Source organism: Lissotriton vulgaris, chromosome 1_1, assembly GCF_964263255.1.
Source record: "Lissotriton vulgaris chromosome 1_1, aLisVul1.2, whole genome shotgun sequence".
NCBI classification, from domain to species: domain Eukaryota; kingdom Metazoa; phylum Chordata; class Amphibia; order Caudata; family Salamandridae; genus Lissotriton; species Lissotriton vulgaris.
Genome location: NC_141685.1, coordinates 389,892,464 through 389,910,265, shown reverse-complemented (window position 1 = coordinate 389,910,265; position 17,802 = coordinate 389,892,464). Strand labels below are relative to the sequence as shown.

Below are 17,802 nucleotides of genomic sequence, written 5' to 3'. Positions count from 1 at the left end.
AAAGAAATGTTGGGAAAAGAAAGCAAGACCCTCGATGTTAGAGAGTATCGAATTATGGCGAAAGGAAGCACATCGAAGGGAACAGAAAGAGCAAAGGAAAGTAGAGAAAGCAAATAGAATGTCAGAAGAAAGTAAGATGAGAAAGTTACGAGAACAGAATGCGGATATTAATTTTGAACAAATAAAGAGGAAGGCCTCGGCCTCCGTGACGGGGATGTATCCCGTCCTTTCACAAAGAACAGAGTCCGACAATAATCCAGACCCTAGTATTCCCCCAGCACCTCCATGTCCTAGAGTTCCTTCCGTATCTAAAGACTTCATTACCACCTATTTAATGGAACCACCTCCTGCTTATACTAATCAAACAATCAGACGGATAGTTACTCAGACGGAAACCATCCCTGATACTTCAGATGGTGTTCTGCCTATGCTAGAAAGTGAATTCGACCCGACTCTAGGAGAAGGTCCACAAGCAAATGTCTCCTATCGCTTACCCGAAGCTATAGAAGCCATACAGGAGGTACCAAATATCACAAATTGCCTAAATAAAATTTACAAAGCTCTCCGAACAGGAGAAAATTTAGAAGTCCTACAAGAGGCTATTAAAAATAGACCTATCCCTCATAAAAAATGTCTTTCACGATTTATGATTACTTGCTTTATTCGTATGATATCAAGTAAGGAAAAAAGGTTTCCGACGACTTACTTCAGCTAGATCAAGCAGTGGTAGCGGGGAATTATAATAAAATGAAGGAAATAGATTTCTTCATCCCTCTCTTTACCAGTACAGTTTCCGACTCTCACCAGAAAAATGCCCCTACCCTAGAGACAGAGAATGGGGGTACAGATGAAGATAGGAAAAAAGGAGCTGCTTTTCAGGTATCAGTACATTCTCGTATCCCTCATTCCCAAAGTAGCGGACAACTTAGGAATAATTCTAAAAAATTATCAGCTTCTTCAGACTAATCATTTCAATTAACACAAGAGGCTTTAGATGACTGGATGGACGACGAACCTCCGCTCACCACACAAGAAAAAGAACTTGCTCGATCAAGCACCCATTGGGTGTCCCAATACTCTATATATGGCCCTGACATAGTCGCCCAAATGTTCTTATCGCTCCCCATGACATCTCAAAGACTAGCCAGTATCTATATGGTTCAACACCTCATTACATTGTATGAAGCCACTAGCCACCCACCCAAAATGTTACATCCTCTTTTACGAGACTGTCTAGAAGGGAGGTGGGCGACAAGGGGACAAGAATTCCTAAACATTTTCCTAGATCAACGACAACGTTATGTCCAATACCATTCTAATGTTTATGACTCAAATCCTCCTCAGTATGACCAAGGTCAATTTCCTCTCCGAGAAGTACATCCCGTTGTAGATTCTGGAGGAAAGCTACAACAAACATTTGTCTACACTCCCCTGACAAAAATAGAGATATCAGAAATGAAGAAAATGGTCCCTTCTCATGAAAAAGATCCTTCGGGTTTCCATAGGGAACTCAAAGACATCCTTCAAATGGGTTCCTTTACTTATAAGGATCTCAATATTCTCCTCAAAGTCTTACTGCCTCAAGAAACATATGACAAACTAAAAGGGAAAGATTGGGAGGTAGAAGGGAAAAAGATAGCATGGACAGCTTTAGAGACAGAAGAAAATACTCGTGCTCCAGGACAAGGCTTGGGACCTCTAATCCTAGAACTCCCTCGACTTCTCCCGAAAATACTCTCCCAGTTGTTGACCACTAAAAAGGAAGATTGGGATGCTATCTCTGCATGCAAACAAAAACCAGATGAGGATATAGGGGACTATTATACTAGACTAGAAAAATGTTTTCTTATTAATAGTGGTCTCTCCTCAGGTGGAGACGCCTATAGTCGATTGTTTGTTTAAAAACTTGTAGAAAATGCCTTACAACAAATAAAAGAGAAGGTATTAAAGGTTGAAAGCACTTGGCAAGCAAGTTCCCCTTCACAAGCATTCCAGATGCTCCAGTACCATGAGAATAGAATTAGAGATGAACATGAACAGGAGAAAAAGAGGACAAAAGATACTAAAATGAAAGTACTGATAGCACAGACCAACACAATTCCTCAGACTCATAAGCAACGTCCAGAAACACAAGAAAAGGTTACTTGTAATTATTGCAAAAAGCTTGGACATTTTGTACGTGACTGTCCAGTCTTACAACATAATATTGCTACTGGAAAGACAAAGCCTCGCCCCTATACCACTCGTCCCCCTGCTCTAACACCAACTCCCCCAGCTGACACTAAATTAGCCACACAACTCTATCAGTATCCCGTGGCATCCTATCCTGAATTCTCTACAATTTCATGAGACAGCTGGGAGGAACACGACAGTCGTCCACTAATCCCGGTCCCGGTCGACCAAAAGGGTCCCTATGTACATGCTAAACACTTGGTTAAAGAAACAAAATTTCTAATTGACACCGGGGCCAGTAGGACGACAGTACAACACAATGAAGTTCCAAAGGTACCCCTCTCTGGCTCAAATAGTATTTCCTTGGGTTTCTCAGGTACACCAGTCATTAACAAAGTTTCTGAACCAGTATCACTTCAGGTTGGCCCTCTTACAACTTCCACCGATTTGGTACTTACTAAATCCTGTCCTGAAAATTTACTCGGCATCCAGACATTGAAGGAACTGGGTGCTGTGATATGCTGTTCCCCGGAAGGAATACGACTATTCCTCCGAGATTTCAAAAGTCTTTTCACGACACGAAAGTTAGATGTCATATTAAGGGACATTCCTACCACATTATGGGCTACGGATCCAACTGACGTAGGGTTCATGGATATCACACCTCACTTAGTCACGTTGAAGGAAGGTGTTGTCTTACCTCGTGTTCGTCAATACAAGTTACCTCCAGATGCAGAACAAGCCCTTATTCAGATTATCGATGACTTGATACAAAAAGGAGTAGTCAGAGAAGTACCATCCAACATATGTATTTCACCAGTTCTACCAGTGCGAAAGAAGACAGATGACGGTGCACCACCAGTTTACAGACTTGTGGTAGATTTACAAGAACTCAACAAATGTGTGCTACCACAGTACCCTGTGGTCTCAGACATCAGCACTCTGCTAACAGCTATAGAGCCGGATGCAACACATTTTACAGTTATTGACCTTAAAAATGCTTTCTTCAGTGTACCCATTCATCTAGACAGTCAGTATCTATTTGGATTCTCACTGCAAGGTCGTAGTTTCTGTTTCACAAGAGCTCCTCAAGGGTACACAGAAAGTCCCAGTATCTACAGTCAGGCACTTAAAAGACAACTAGATGGCATTGTTCTGCCCTCTATTATGACATTGCTACAATATGTTGATGACTTACTGATTACTGCACACTCCGAACCAGAATGCGAACAAGCCTCACAAACTGTCCTAATGTTTCTTGCACAGCATGGCCACAAGGTTTCACCCTCTAAATTACAATTGTGTTTACAGCAGGTGGCATACTTAGGACACCTGCTGTCAAAGGAGGGTAGGGCACTCACACCTGAAAGAATCCAAATCATTTTTAACATTCTTGTCCCTAAGACACAGAAAGAAGTCCGTGCTTTTATTGGACTCACTTCCTATTGTCGGCAGTGGATTCCCCAGTTTGCCTATCTAGCCAAACCTCTGATACAATTAACGACCTCCGATTTTGCCACCTCTTCTCCATTGCCATGGACACCTGATCATACTTTTGCTTTTGACACTTTTCAGACAAGCATTATGCTCTGCACCTGTCCTAGCTACACCTGATTATGCCAAACCTTTTGTCCTTTTCGTCACGGAACGAGAAGGTACAGCCTTGTCAGTACTCACACAAACGCAGGCCAATAAACATCGCCCCGGTGCTTATTTTTCCAGTACTCTTGATCCTGTTGCACAAGGTCTGCCTGCCTGTTTAAAATCCGTTGCAGCTACGGCTCTGGCAATTCAACAAAGTGATTCCATAGTGCTAGGACATCCTCTTGAGGTACAAGTCCCACATGCAGTAGAATTACTTCTGAATAGGACACAGACACAACACTTAACCATAGCTCGTCTCACAGGTTATGAAGTCACTTTATTCCAACCCCACATTATCATCAAACGATGCAATATCCTCAACCCAGCTACACTGCTACCCTCTGTTGCAGAAGACAATCAAATTCACGACTGCTTAGAGATAGTCGAACTAGTCACTAAACCCCGGTCTGATCTTGTTGACGTACTTCTAAATACACCCGAACACACACTGTTCGTAGATGGTTCCTGCATGCGCCTCCAAACAGGCGAGCTTTCAGCAGCTTATGCTGTCACTACAGAGAATACGGTCCTCATAGCAGCCAGAATACCCGTACATTCAGCCCAAGCAGCAGAACTAATAGCTCTTACCCAAGCATGTGAATGGTCCAAAGGAAAACGGGTCAACATCTACACCGATTCGCAATATGCTTTTGGGGTTGTCCATAATTTCGGGACCCTTTGGAAAGAGAGAGGTTTCCTGATCTCTCATGGAACTAAAATACAACATGGGGATCTTATTCTTCAGCTACTAGATTCAATACACAAACCCACAGAAATAGCTATACTGAAATGCAAGGCACACACAAAAGTCATGGACTCCATTACCCGAGGCAATGCTCTGGCGGATGCCACAGCTAAATATGCTGCTCGGACAGGAACACTGAATACTGAAACTACCATTAAGACTGTTTATCCAGTTATTGACCCCACCAAAGATGTAGTAGACATCCAAAACCAAGCTACAGAGACCAAAAAGAGAAAATGGGAAGAAGAGGGAGGTTCTTACACAGATCAGGGCTGGGTAACAAAAGATAAATCCAAATGGTTTCTCCTTGACATAATGGTTCCCGTAATCATAGAAACTTCCCATGGTCCTGCACATCTAGGAGAAAAAGGAATGTTGGACAGCCTGAATTTGGTATGGCATAACAAGCATCTGTGCTCAGCAGCCAAACAAAAAGTAGGAACCTGTATGATTTGCTGTCAGTTCAATCCAGGGAAAAGTGTCTCAGTTGAACAAGGAGGGCTCCATCCCCCTAATCACCCCTTTGAAGTCCTCCAAATGGACTACATACAGATGAAGAGACGTCGAGGACATAAGTATGTCCTCGTAGTAGGCTGTACCTTGACCCGATGGACTGAAGCATATCCCGTCCCAGACTACGGTGCCCAAACGACAGCTAAACAACTAGTTAGAGAATTTTCCCCCCGATATGGGTTGCCAAGAGTCATATACTCTGGCAACGGACAACCATTTTCCTCTAAACTAATGGAAGCTGTTTCCTTACTGTTAGGATACACCTGGAAATTTCACTGTGTTCGACACCCCTAAGCAGCAGCATTGGTCGAACGACATAATCGGACTCTAAAGACCAAGTTAGCCAAAATTTGTGCTGACAAACAAATAGACTGGGTTACAGCTCTTCCGGTTGCTCTCTTTTACATGCGAATGGTGGCACATTCCCGGACGGGTCTGTCCCCCTTCGAAGTCACATATGGGAGACCTCCAAATATCTGTGGCGTCCCATCCCCTAACAAGCATTTACAATGCAATGGTCTCGGCATCATTAAAGGAAGAGCTATTGGCATTGCTCATGACATTTCTTTTTTTTTCTTTAAATCATAAACAAATGACATTGTCATTTACATTGCCAATACACAGCGCTCTGCACTCAACAGCACACAGCGCTCTGCACTCAACAGCACACACCGCTCTGCACCTGCACTTACTGCTCTGCACACTCACTCTGCATTCTGCGCTCACTCCTCTGCGCTCGCAACTCTGCATTCTGCGCTCACTCCTCTTCGCTCGCAACTCTGCATTCTGCGCTCACAACTCTGCGCTCGCAACTCTGCATTCTGCGCTCACAACTCTGCGCTCGCAACTCTGCATTCTGCGCTCACAACTCTGCGCTCGCAACTCTGCATTCTGCGCTCACAACTCTGCGCTCACTCCTCTGCGCTCACTCCTCTGCGCTCACTCCTCTGCGCTCACTCCTCTGCGCTCACTCCTCTGCGCTCACTCCTCTGCGCTCACAACTCTGCATTCTGCGCTCACTCCTCTGCGCTCGCAACTCTGCATTCTGCGCTCACAACTCTGCGCTCGCAACTCTGCATTCTGCGCTCACAACTCTGCGCTCGCAACTCTGCATTCTGCGCTCACAACTCTGCGCTCGCAACTCTGCATTCTGCGCTCACAACTCTGCGCTCGCAACTCTGCATTCTGCGCTCACAACTCTGCGCTCGCAACTCTGCATTCTGAGCTCACAACTCTGCATTCTGCGCTCACTCCTCTGCGCTCGCAACTCTGCATTCTGCGCTCACAACTCTGCGCTCGCAACTCTGCATTCTGCGCTCACAACTCTGCGCTCGCAACTCTGCATTCTGCGCTCACAACTCTGCGCTCGCAACTCTGCATTCTGCGCTCACAACTCTGCGCTCGCAACTCTGCATTCTGCGCTCACAACTCTGCGCTCACAACTCTGCGCTCACAACTCTGCGCTCACAACTCTGCGCTCACAACTCTGCGCTCACAACTCCGCTCACAACTCTGCGCTCACTCCTCTGCGCTCACTCCTCTGCGCTCACTCCTCTGCGCTCACTCCTCTGCGCTCACTCCTCTGCGCTCACTCCTCTGCGCTCACTCCTCTGCGCTCACTCTTCTGTGCTCACTCCTCTGCGCTCGCAACTCTGCATTCTGCGCTCACTCCTCTGCGCTCGCAACTCTGCATTCTGCGCTCACAACTCTGCGCTCGCAACTCTGCATTCTGCGCTCACAACTCTGCGCTCGCAACTCTGCATTCTGCGCTCACAACTCTGCGCTCACAACTCTGCGCTCACAACTCTGCGCTCACTCCTCTGCGCTCACTCCTCTGCGCTCACTCCTCTGCGCTCACTCCTCTGCGCTCACTCCTCTGCGCTCACTCCTCTGCGCTCACTCCTCTGCGCTCACTCTTCTGTGCTCACTCCTCTGCGCTCGCAACTCTGCATTCTGCGCTCACTCCTCTGCGCTCGCAACTCTGCATTCTGCGCTCACAACTCTGCGCTCGCAACTCTGCATTCTGCGCTCACAACTCTGCGCTCGCAACTCTGCATTCTGCGCTCACAACTCTGCGCTCGCAACTCTGCATTCTGCGCTCACAACTCTGCGCTCGCAACTCTGCATTCTGCGCTCACAACTCTGCGCTCGCAACTCTGCATTCTGAGCTCACAACTCTGCATTCTGCGCTCACTCCTCTGCGCTCGCAACTCTGCATTCTGCGCTCACAACTCTGCGCTCGCAACTCTGCATTCTGCGCTCACAACTCTGCGCTCGCAACTCTGCATTCTGAGCTCACAACTCTGCGCTCGCAACTCTGCATTCTGAGCTCACAACTCTGCGCTCGCAACTCTGCATTCTGAGCTCACAACTCTGCGCTCGCAACTCTGCATTCTGCGCTCACAACTCTGCGCTCACAACTCTGCGCTCACAACTCTGCGCTCACAACTCTGCGCTCACAACTCTGCGCTCACAACTCTGCGCTCACAACTCTGCGCTCACAACTCTGCGCTCACAACTCTGCGCTCACTCCTCTGCGCTCACTCCTCTGCGCTCACTCCTCTGCGCTCACTCCTCTGCGCTCACTCCTCTGCGCTCACAACTCTGCGCTCACAACTCTGCATTCTGCGCTCACAACTCTGCGCTCGCAACTCTGCATTCTGCGCTCACAACTCTGCATTCTGCGCTCACTCCTCTGCGCTCGCAACTCTGCATTCTGCGCTCACAACTCTGCGCTCACAACTCTGCGCTCACTCCTCTGCGCTCACTCCTCTGCGCTCACTCCTCTGCGCTCACTCCTCTGCGCTCACTCCTCTGCGCTCACTCCTCTGCGCTCACTCCTCTGCGCTCACTCCTCTGCGCTCACTCCTCTGCGCTCACTCCTCTGCGCTCACTCCTCTGCGCTCACAACTCTGCATTCTGCGCTCACTCCTCTGCGCTCGCAACTCTGCATTCTGCGCTCACAACTCTGCGCTCGCAACTCTGCATTCTGCGCTCACAACTCTGCGCTCGCAACTCTGCATTCTGCGCTCACAACTCTGCGCTCGCAACTCTGCATTCTGCGCTCACAACTCTGCGCTCGCAACTCTGCATTCTGAGCTCACAACTCTGCATTCTGCGCTCACTCCTCTGCGCTCGCAACTCTGCATTCTGCGCTCACAACTCTGCGCTCGCAACTCTGCATTCTGCGCTCACAACTCTGCGCTCGCAACTCTGCATTCTGCGCTCACAACTCTGCGCTCGCAACTCTGCATTCTGAGCTCACAACTCTGCGCTCGCAACTCTGCATTCTGAGCTCACAACTCTGCGCTCGCAACTCTGCATTCTGAGCTCACAACTCTGCGCTCGCAACTCTGCATTCTGCGCTCACAACTCTGCGCTCACAACTCTGCGCTCACAACTCTGCGCTCACAACTCTGCGCTCACAACTCTGCGCTCACAACTCTGCGCTCACTCCTCTGCGCTCACTCCTCTGCGCTCACTCCTCTGCGCTCACTCCTCTGCGCTCACTCCTCTGCGCTCACTCCTCTGCGCTCACTCCTCTGCGCTCACAACTCTGCATTCTGCGCTCACAACTCTGCGCTCGCAACTCTGCATTCTGCGCTCACAACTCTGCGCTCGCAACTCTGCATTCTGCGCTCACAACTCTGCGCTCGCAACTCTGCATTCTGCGCTCACAACTCTGCGCTCGCAACTCTGCATTCTGCGCTCACAACTCTGCGCTCGCAACTCTGCATTCTGCGCTCACAACTCTGCGCTCGCAACTCTGCATTCTGAGCTCACAACTCTGCATTCTGCGCTCACTCCTCTGCGCTCGCAACTCTGCATTCTGCGCTCACAACTCTGCGCTCGCAACTCTGCATTCTGCGCTCACAACTCTGCGCTCGCAACTCTGCATTCTGCGCTCACAACTCTGCGCTCGCAACTCTGCATTCTGCGCTCACAACTCTGCGCTCACAACTCTGCATTCTGCGCTCACAACTCTGCGCTCACAACTCTGCGCTCACAACTCTGCGCTCACAACTCTGCGCTCACAACTCTGCGCTCACAACTCTGCGCTCACAACTCTGCGCTCACAACTCTGCGCTCACAACTCTGCGCTCACAACTCTGCGCTCACAACTCTGCATTCTGCGCTCACAACTCTGCACTCTGCACTCACTACTCTGCACTCACTACTCTGCACTCACTACTCTGCACTCACTACTCTGCACTCACTACTCTGCACTCACTACTCTGCACTCACTACTCTGCACTCACTACTCTGCACTCACTACTCTGCACTCTGCACTCACTACTCTGCACTCTGCACTCACTACTCTGCACTCTGCACTCACTACTCTGCACTCACTACTCTGCACTCACTACTTTGCACTCTGCACTCACTACTCTGCACTCTGCACTCACTACTTTGCACTCTGCACTCACTACTCTGCACTCTTCACTCACTACTCTGCACTCACTACTCTGCACTCACTACTCTGCACTCACTACTCTGCACTCACTACTCTGCACTCACTACTCTGCACTCACTACTCTGCACTCACTACTCTGCACTCACTACTCTGCACTCTGCACTCACTACTTTGCACTCTGCACTCACTACTCTGCACTCTGCACTCACTACTCTGCACTCACTACTCTGCACTCACTACTCTGCACTCACTACTCTGCACTCACTACTCTGCACTCACTACTCTGCACTCACTACTCTGCACTCACTACTCTGCACTCTGCACTCACTACTCTGCACTCTGCACTCTGCACTCACTACTCTGCACTCTGCACTCACTACTCTGCACTCTGCACTCACTACTCTGCACTCTGCACTCACTACTCTGCACTCTGCACTCACTACTCTGCACTCACTACTCTGCACTCACTACTCTGCACTCACTACTCTGCACTCACTACTTTGCACTCACTACTCTGCACTCACTACTTTGCACTCTGCACTCACTACTTTGCACTCTGCACTCACTACTTTGCACTCTGCACTCACTACTCTGCACTCACTACTCTGCACTCACTACTCTGCACTCTGCACTCACTACTCTGCACTCTGCACTCACTACTCTGCACTCTGCACTCACTACTCTGCACTCTGCACTCACTACTCTGCACTCTGCACTCACTACTTTGCACTCTGCACTCACTACTCTGGACTCACTACTCTGCACTCACTACTCTGCACTCACTACTCTGCACTCACTACTCTGCACTCACTACTCTGCACTCACTACTCTGCACTCACTACTCTGCACTCACTACTCTGCACTCACTACTCTGCACTCACTACTTTGCACTCACTACTTTGCACTCTGCACTCACTACTTTGCACTCTGCACTCACTACTCTGCACTCTGCACTCACTACTCTGCACTCACTACTCTGCACTCACTACTCTGCACTCACTACTCTGCACTCTGCACTCACTACTCTGCACTCTGCACTCACTACTCTGCACTCTGCACTCACTACTCTGCATCCATTTCTGTAGATAAACATCCATTTCCCTACTAGTAATACTCCAAAAGCAAGCCACCCTCAGAAACCCTTTGTTCTTGTTTTTCCTGTGGGCCCAAATTTGCACTCTGCACTCACTACTTTGCACTCTGCACTCACTACTCTGCACTCACTACTCTGCACTCACTACTCTGCACTCTGCACTCTGCACTCACTACTCTGCACTCTGCACTCACTACTCTGCACTCTGCACTCTGCACTCACTACTCTGCACTCTGCACTCTGCACTCACTACTCTGCACTCACTACTCTGCACTCTGCACTCACTACTCTGCACTCACTACTCTGCACTCTGCACTCACTACTCTGCACTCACTACTCTGCACTCTGCACTCACTACTCTGCACTCACTACTCTGCACTCACTACTCTGCACTCTGCACTCACTACTCTGCACTCTGCACTCACTACTCTGCACTCACTACTCTGCACTCTGCACTCACTACTCTGCACTCTGCACTCTGCACTCACTACTCTGCACTCACTACTCTGCACTCACTACTCTGCACTCTGCACTCACTACTCTGCACTCTGCACTCACTACTCTGCACCCTGCACTCACTACTCTGCACTCTGCACTCACTACTCTGCACTCTGCACTCACTACTCTGCACTCACTACTCTGCACTCTGCACTCACTACTCTGCACTCTGCACTCACTACTCTGCACTCACTACTCTGCACTCTGCACTCACTACTCTGCACTCACTACTCTGCACTCACTACTTTGCACTCTGCACTCACTACTTTGCACCCTGCACTCACTACTCTGCACCCTGCACTCACTACTCTGCACTCACTACTCTGCACTCACTACTCTGCACTCACTACTCTGCACTCTGCACTCACTACTCTGCACTCACTACTCTGCACTCACTACTCTGCACTCTGCACTCACTACTCTGCACTCTGCACTCACTACTCTGCACTCTGCACTCACTACTCTGCACTCACTACTCTGCACTCACTACTCTGCACTCACTACTCTGCACTCTGCACTCACTACTCTACACTCTGCACTCACTACTCTGCACTCACTACTCTGCACTCACTACTCTGCACTCTGCACTCACTACTCTACACCCTGCACTCACTACTCTACACCCTGCACTCACTACTCTGCACCCTGCACTCACTACTCTGCACCCTGCACTCACTACTCTACACCCTGCACTCACTACTCTACACCCTGCACTCACTACTCTGCACTCTGCACTCACTACTCTGCACTCACTACCCTGCACTCACTACTCTGCACTCACTACTCTGCACTCACTACTCTGCACTCACTACTCTGCACTCACTACTCTGCACTCACTACTCTGCACTCACTACTCTGCACTCACTACTAGGCACTCACTATTCTGCACTCACTATTCTGCACTCACTATTCTGCACTCACTATTCTGCACTCTGCACTCACTACTCTGCACTCACTACTCTGCACTCACTACTCTGCACTCTGCACTCACTACTCTGCACTCACTACTCTGCACTCACTACTCTGCACTCTGCACTCACTACTCTGCACTCACTACTCTGCACTCTGCACTCACTACTCTGCACTCACTACTCTGCACTCTGCACTCACTACCTACTCTGCACTACCTACTCTGCACTCACTACTCTGCACTCACTACTCTGCACTCACTACTCTGCACTCACTACTCTGCACTCACTACTCTGCACTCACTACTCTGCACTCACTACTCTGCACTCACTACTCTGCACTCACTACTCTGCACTCACTACTCTGCACTCTGCACTCACTACTCTGCACTCTGCACTCACTACTCTGCACTCTGCACTCACTACTCTGCACCCTGCACTCACTACTCTGCACCCTGCACTCACTACTCTGCACTCACTACTCTGCACTCACTACTCTGCACTCACTACTCTGCACTCACTACTCTGCACTCACTACTCTGCACTCACTACTAGGCACTCACTATTCTGCACTCACTATTCTGCACTCACTATTCTGCACTCACTATTCTGCACTCACTATTCTGCACTCTGCACTCACTACTCTGCACTCACTACTCTGCACTCACTACTCTGCACTCACTACTCTGCACTCTGCACTCACTACTCTGCACTCACTACTCTGCACTCACTACTCTGCACTCACTACTCTGCACTCTGCACTCACTACTCTGCACTCACTACTCTGCACTCACTACTCTGCACTCACTACTCTGCACTCTGCACTCACTACTGTCCACTCTGCACTCTGCACTCACTACTCTGCACTCACTACTCTGCACTCACTACTCTGCACTCACTACTCTGCACTCACTACCCTGCACTCACTACTCTACACACTCACTACTCTACACACTCACTACTCTACACACTCACTACTCTACACACTCACTACTCTGCACACTCACTACTCTGCGCTCACTACTCTGCACTCACTACTCTGCACTCACTACTCTGCACTCTGCACACTCACTCTGCACACTCACTCTGCACTCACTACTTCGCACTCTGCGCACTCTGCACTCACACTCACCTTCTGCCTCACAGAGGGATGAAGTGAGCGCCGTTCTACTGGGCAGACCTGGGGTCGGGCGGGAGGGTCACCAGGGGCGCGCACGGCTTATAGAGCTATACCGATCAACACAATATTCTCCGGAGTGCCATCCATCTACCGCAGTAGCAGAAATTAGTTTGAAAGCATTGTCGAAGAATGCCAAAAAGCGCCTCATTTAGAATCGATGAACAGAATTCAATTTTTAGAGCTCCCATGATGTGAAAACAATTTACAATGTCTGTGAACAAACTATTTACGAAGATAAAATATTAGTGAGATAGGTAGTAATCCTTATGCATTTTGCCAGATAAGCAGGTGCACCAATGGTCCTCTACACTGGAAAGTCATTTTGAGGATGTAAACACTTCTCAGAAGACAATCTCCTTGACTACAGCGGACCTGCAACAGTGTGCAAAATGTCATGACATTTTGTGTTTACGTACTCTGCTGTATAGATATTTATTGCCCTAATTTTTTTCAGTATTAGAGGATATCTTTGAAAATACAAGCCTATTATGAAAGTGGATAGAAATGATTATGATCATCGTGGCTAACACAAAGGTGCAGTGAGGAAAGTGAGTGGCAGATATCGCCACCTCATGGTAACTGAGTATAGTGGGTCCAGTGGTAGCTTGCACAGCCACGTTCTTTCACTCCGTGTCCAGACTTTGACACGACACTGTGGAATGGGGTTCAAGTCCCAGCGTCGGCTCTCCCAGAGATTACAAAAAAACATGCTGATCGAAAGAAATAAAATTAAACAATACCGATTGGCGTGACGAGGATAAATCCATGTGCAGTGCACTGCCCCCTTGCCTTGTAGACACCGCAGCCCAAGAAAACATGATTGACGGAGCAAAACGGTGGTCTAATTGTCCATAGCCAAAGTATATAACAAGCTGAGGATCAACAAACGTGAAAACAGCGTGGTGGGCGCGCACGTGACGCAGCGTGGGCGTGCACATCAGCTGAAGGATCGCCCGAGAAGACACGAGTTTGCCTGCTGCCATGACTGACCAACTGCAGAGGGAAAGAGCCCGGTGAGTGTGGGTAGAGGGGGGGCGGCAGAGAGGGAGTGGGCAGAGAGGGATGGGGTGTGTGTGTGCGTGCGTGTGTGCGTGTGTCTGTTTCTGTGTGTGTCTGTGTGTGCACGGCCATGCCTGCCTGTGTGTGTGCGCGTTCACGGACCCTGGTCGGCGTGTTCACAGCTCTAGGTCCCTTCAGAGCGAACTCCATAACAATAGGTCTCGATGCCGAGACCTAAAAAGTTAACTGACATTGATTCGAATGTTTTGACAGATTACCTAGCTTCCTTGATGTCTGCACTACGTTCTTGTCGTTCACAGGTGGCTGCAGCCTTTCCAGACAAAACAACGCCCGAGGAACACAACATTCCACCCAGCGACTGGATACTCGTGAGGAATTTTGATCGTGCCAGTCCCCTGGAAAGAAGGTGGACGACTCCCAAGTTGGTGCTACTCACAACGAGGACTGCAGTCAAGGTCGAAGGACGAAAAGGATGGCTCCACGTCAGTCATTGCAAGAAATTCTTCGGATCAACTCCCACTGACATTTTTGCTAACCCCGAAACAATAGACACTGAAGCGACAGACTTTGTTTCACCCCTTCCTGAACTTTCCCCCCAAGACGAGTACAGATCGCGGCTGCGATCCCATCAGAAACAAGCTAGAGACACTGCATCTGACCTCTACCTACCGGTGGCTGATTAAGTCCAAGACGTAGTCTTGGTGAAGCGGTTGCTGGGAAGTGTCCGGTCACGTATGCACTATTGACTCAAACTAGCGACAAATCATGGAAAATTTGCTCAAATCCGTAAAATTAATATGTAACAAAGTTTCAATTTTCCTCTCTATCTTGATTCTCATTTTCTGTATCACGGCTTGCCTAGGTTGGTTCCTTCATCTTGCTTTCCCACCTGTTTCCCCCACGCTTTTGAATAACACTGCTATGCATTCACATGTAGATCTTCCTCCACATCTCGAGAATAGAAGAAAAGAATTTTTCAATAACACGTTCATCTCCACCCTCCACCAACATCAAATGGTTATTAACAAAACCAACTGTTGGGGCTGTGGTTTAATACCACATTCCGTACACGGAGGAATGCCTTTTATTCCTCTCCCTTTCGGCTATGCTGGATCTACCTATGCATTCTCTATGATATTCTCAGCTTCTGTTAGAAACATTCCTAAGACCAAGGCCAAGAACACTAGTACCTGGAACGAGATAAAAACCAAGACAGTACGAGCCGTTGAAAAGATGGTAAATTTCACTGCGATGTGGGGACGAGCAGATAATAATGAGAATGCCAGTTACTCCCTTTTTAATGACACTACCTCCTTAAGGGAAACGTTTTCCGTCCAAAGAAGACAGACAGATCAGGGAGGATGGGCTGTGCCCTATAAGGGCCTATTTTGTGTAAGAGGAAAGGGCAAGGGTCAGAAAATGGGAGACAGCGAGTGTAATAAGACATACACCCTACCTGACCTAAATTTCCCAACGATGGCCACTGCCCCCAACACCTATTTTATCTGTGGACCCCACGCACATACTTGGCTACCTCAAGGCTGGTCCGGGAAGTGCACCTTGCATTTCTCCTTCCCCCTACCTACACCGCCCTGGCCGATTACCATCTAAGTGATCCTCCGACCGCAATCAATAGACGGCGAAGGGGGGTCATAGATGCTGAAGACACAGCGGACCAAGAGGCTGGTGATTTCTTTAAAGGACTCATCCCTTTCTGGGGGCCTATGATCAACAGCCACCACATAAGACAACTAACTCGTGTAGTTCAGGGAGCCATAAACGAGACCGCTGGTGCGTTAAGCAACATCACGGCTGAGATGGCTTCCGACAGACTCATGACGTTGCAGAACCGTATGGTTCTAGATATTATACTGGCTGACCGTAGTGCCGTAAGCGAACTGATCGGGTCCAGCTGTTGTATATATATTCCAGATAATGCACCCTCAGTGTATTCTGCTATTTCCCGCCTTCATGTACTTTCCAGAAAGCTAGATGCAGACACTGATGCCTGGTCCCTGACGGGATGGCTCTGGGGCCTCCTGTTCTCATGGGGATGGAAGGCACTTACAATCATAGGTCTCGCTCTAGCTATTCTCTTCACCTGTTGCCTCTGTATTCAATGTGGCCCAGCACTCTGTAGTTTCTGTATCACTACCTGCATTCCCAGACCCCAAACCAGAAAGAAAAAAAAGGAAGAGATCATGTTACAGGAACAAGTAGACAACCTAATGAACATAGAGGTAGATTAAGAAAAACAATGTTAAAAGGGTATATTATGGGACAAGGAGGGAATGTGGAAAATGAATATTTTTCGTTATGTATGTCCCATTATACACCCTCTCTTTCTCGTGCCGAGCTCACCATGGTGGAAACTAGAAAAAAAGGGCACATGAACGAAAGGTTGCACTCAACGTGCTACTTCCTCTAATTGCAACCACGTATTCTTATGTCCGAGCCGATTCAGAGAAACGAGCCCCGTTGCATCCACGTATTCTTATGTCCGAGCCGATTCCGAGAAACGAGCCCCGTGGCAACCACACATTCTTATGGTCAGGCCGATTCCGAGAAATAAGCCCCTGTTTGCCAAGACACAACGACCAATTCCGAGAAACCAGGGCCTGTTTGCTAAAGACACGACACCAGACATCCTGTCAATGACCAGTTCTCTTTTCTCTCTTTCTCTCTCTCTCTTATGTAAGGAACCTGCCTGGGGTTATTTCTCAACGCTCTGCTTCTGCCGTGACTTCCTCATGATTAAAGACACAGTCACGCTTCTTCCTGTCATGACTTCTGTATGATTTTGACACAGTTACGCTGCCATGACTTCTGTAAGATTACGACACGGCTATCCGAATTTTGCTCAAGGAAAGCTCCTTCCTCTTTTCTATGTCTAAAGTATATAAATACCATGTTTTCTTTGATTAAAGTAGAGACTATTCCCGAGCCTCCTTAGGTGACGGAGCTCTCCCTTAACTCGAGTTACTGAATAAAGACCCTTGAATTCTAACCACCACGGACTCTGCTCTTCATGCTTGACCTTATTGATATTACAGAAATTCTGATCAAGGTAAATTACTAAAATATTTACCACACTACCATAGACGATCGTCACAGAAAGGTGGGAGTCTTCTATCTGGGGGATCTGCATGTAAGCATGAGAGGAGGAACCAGGGTTAAGGTACTTAACAGAGAAACATTTCACTCTACACTTAAATGCTTAATAGTTGCTCTCAACTCACAAACTCACTCCAGCAGTTACTTTCTTTGTATGTGAAGGTATGGTATCAGAAAAGTAAGATTCAGAAACACGAGCGCTCCTGCGCTTTTATATCTCCCAAATTCAGCTGGGGAATTGGTACCAGGTAAAGCGCTACTGCGCTTACAAAACAAAACCAAAAATCAGCAAGGTTTGGAAACATAAGCGCTCCTGCGCAAAGACAAAATCAGCAAGGTCTGGAAATATAAGCGTTCCTGCACAAAAACAACATCAGCAAGGTTTGGAAATATAAGCACTCCTGTGCAAACACAAAATCAGCAAGGTACTTGGCACCAAGTAAAACGCTACTGTGCTTTTACAAAACAAAACCGAAAATCAGCAAGGTGGGGATCCCAGAA

General features: G+C 48.4%; 1 protein-coding gene across 1 annotated transcript in view; it reads right to left on the bottom strand.

The window, feature by feature from the left end:
• The window catches only part of LOC147747232 (sterol carrier protein 2-like), a 382,719-nt gene that overhangs the window by 267,410 nt on the left and 97,507 nt on the right, over positions 1 to 17,802 (bottom strand). The gene's annotated exons all lie outside the window — the stretch shown is intronic.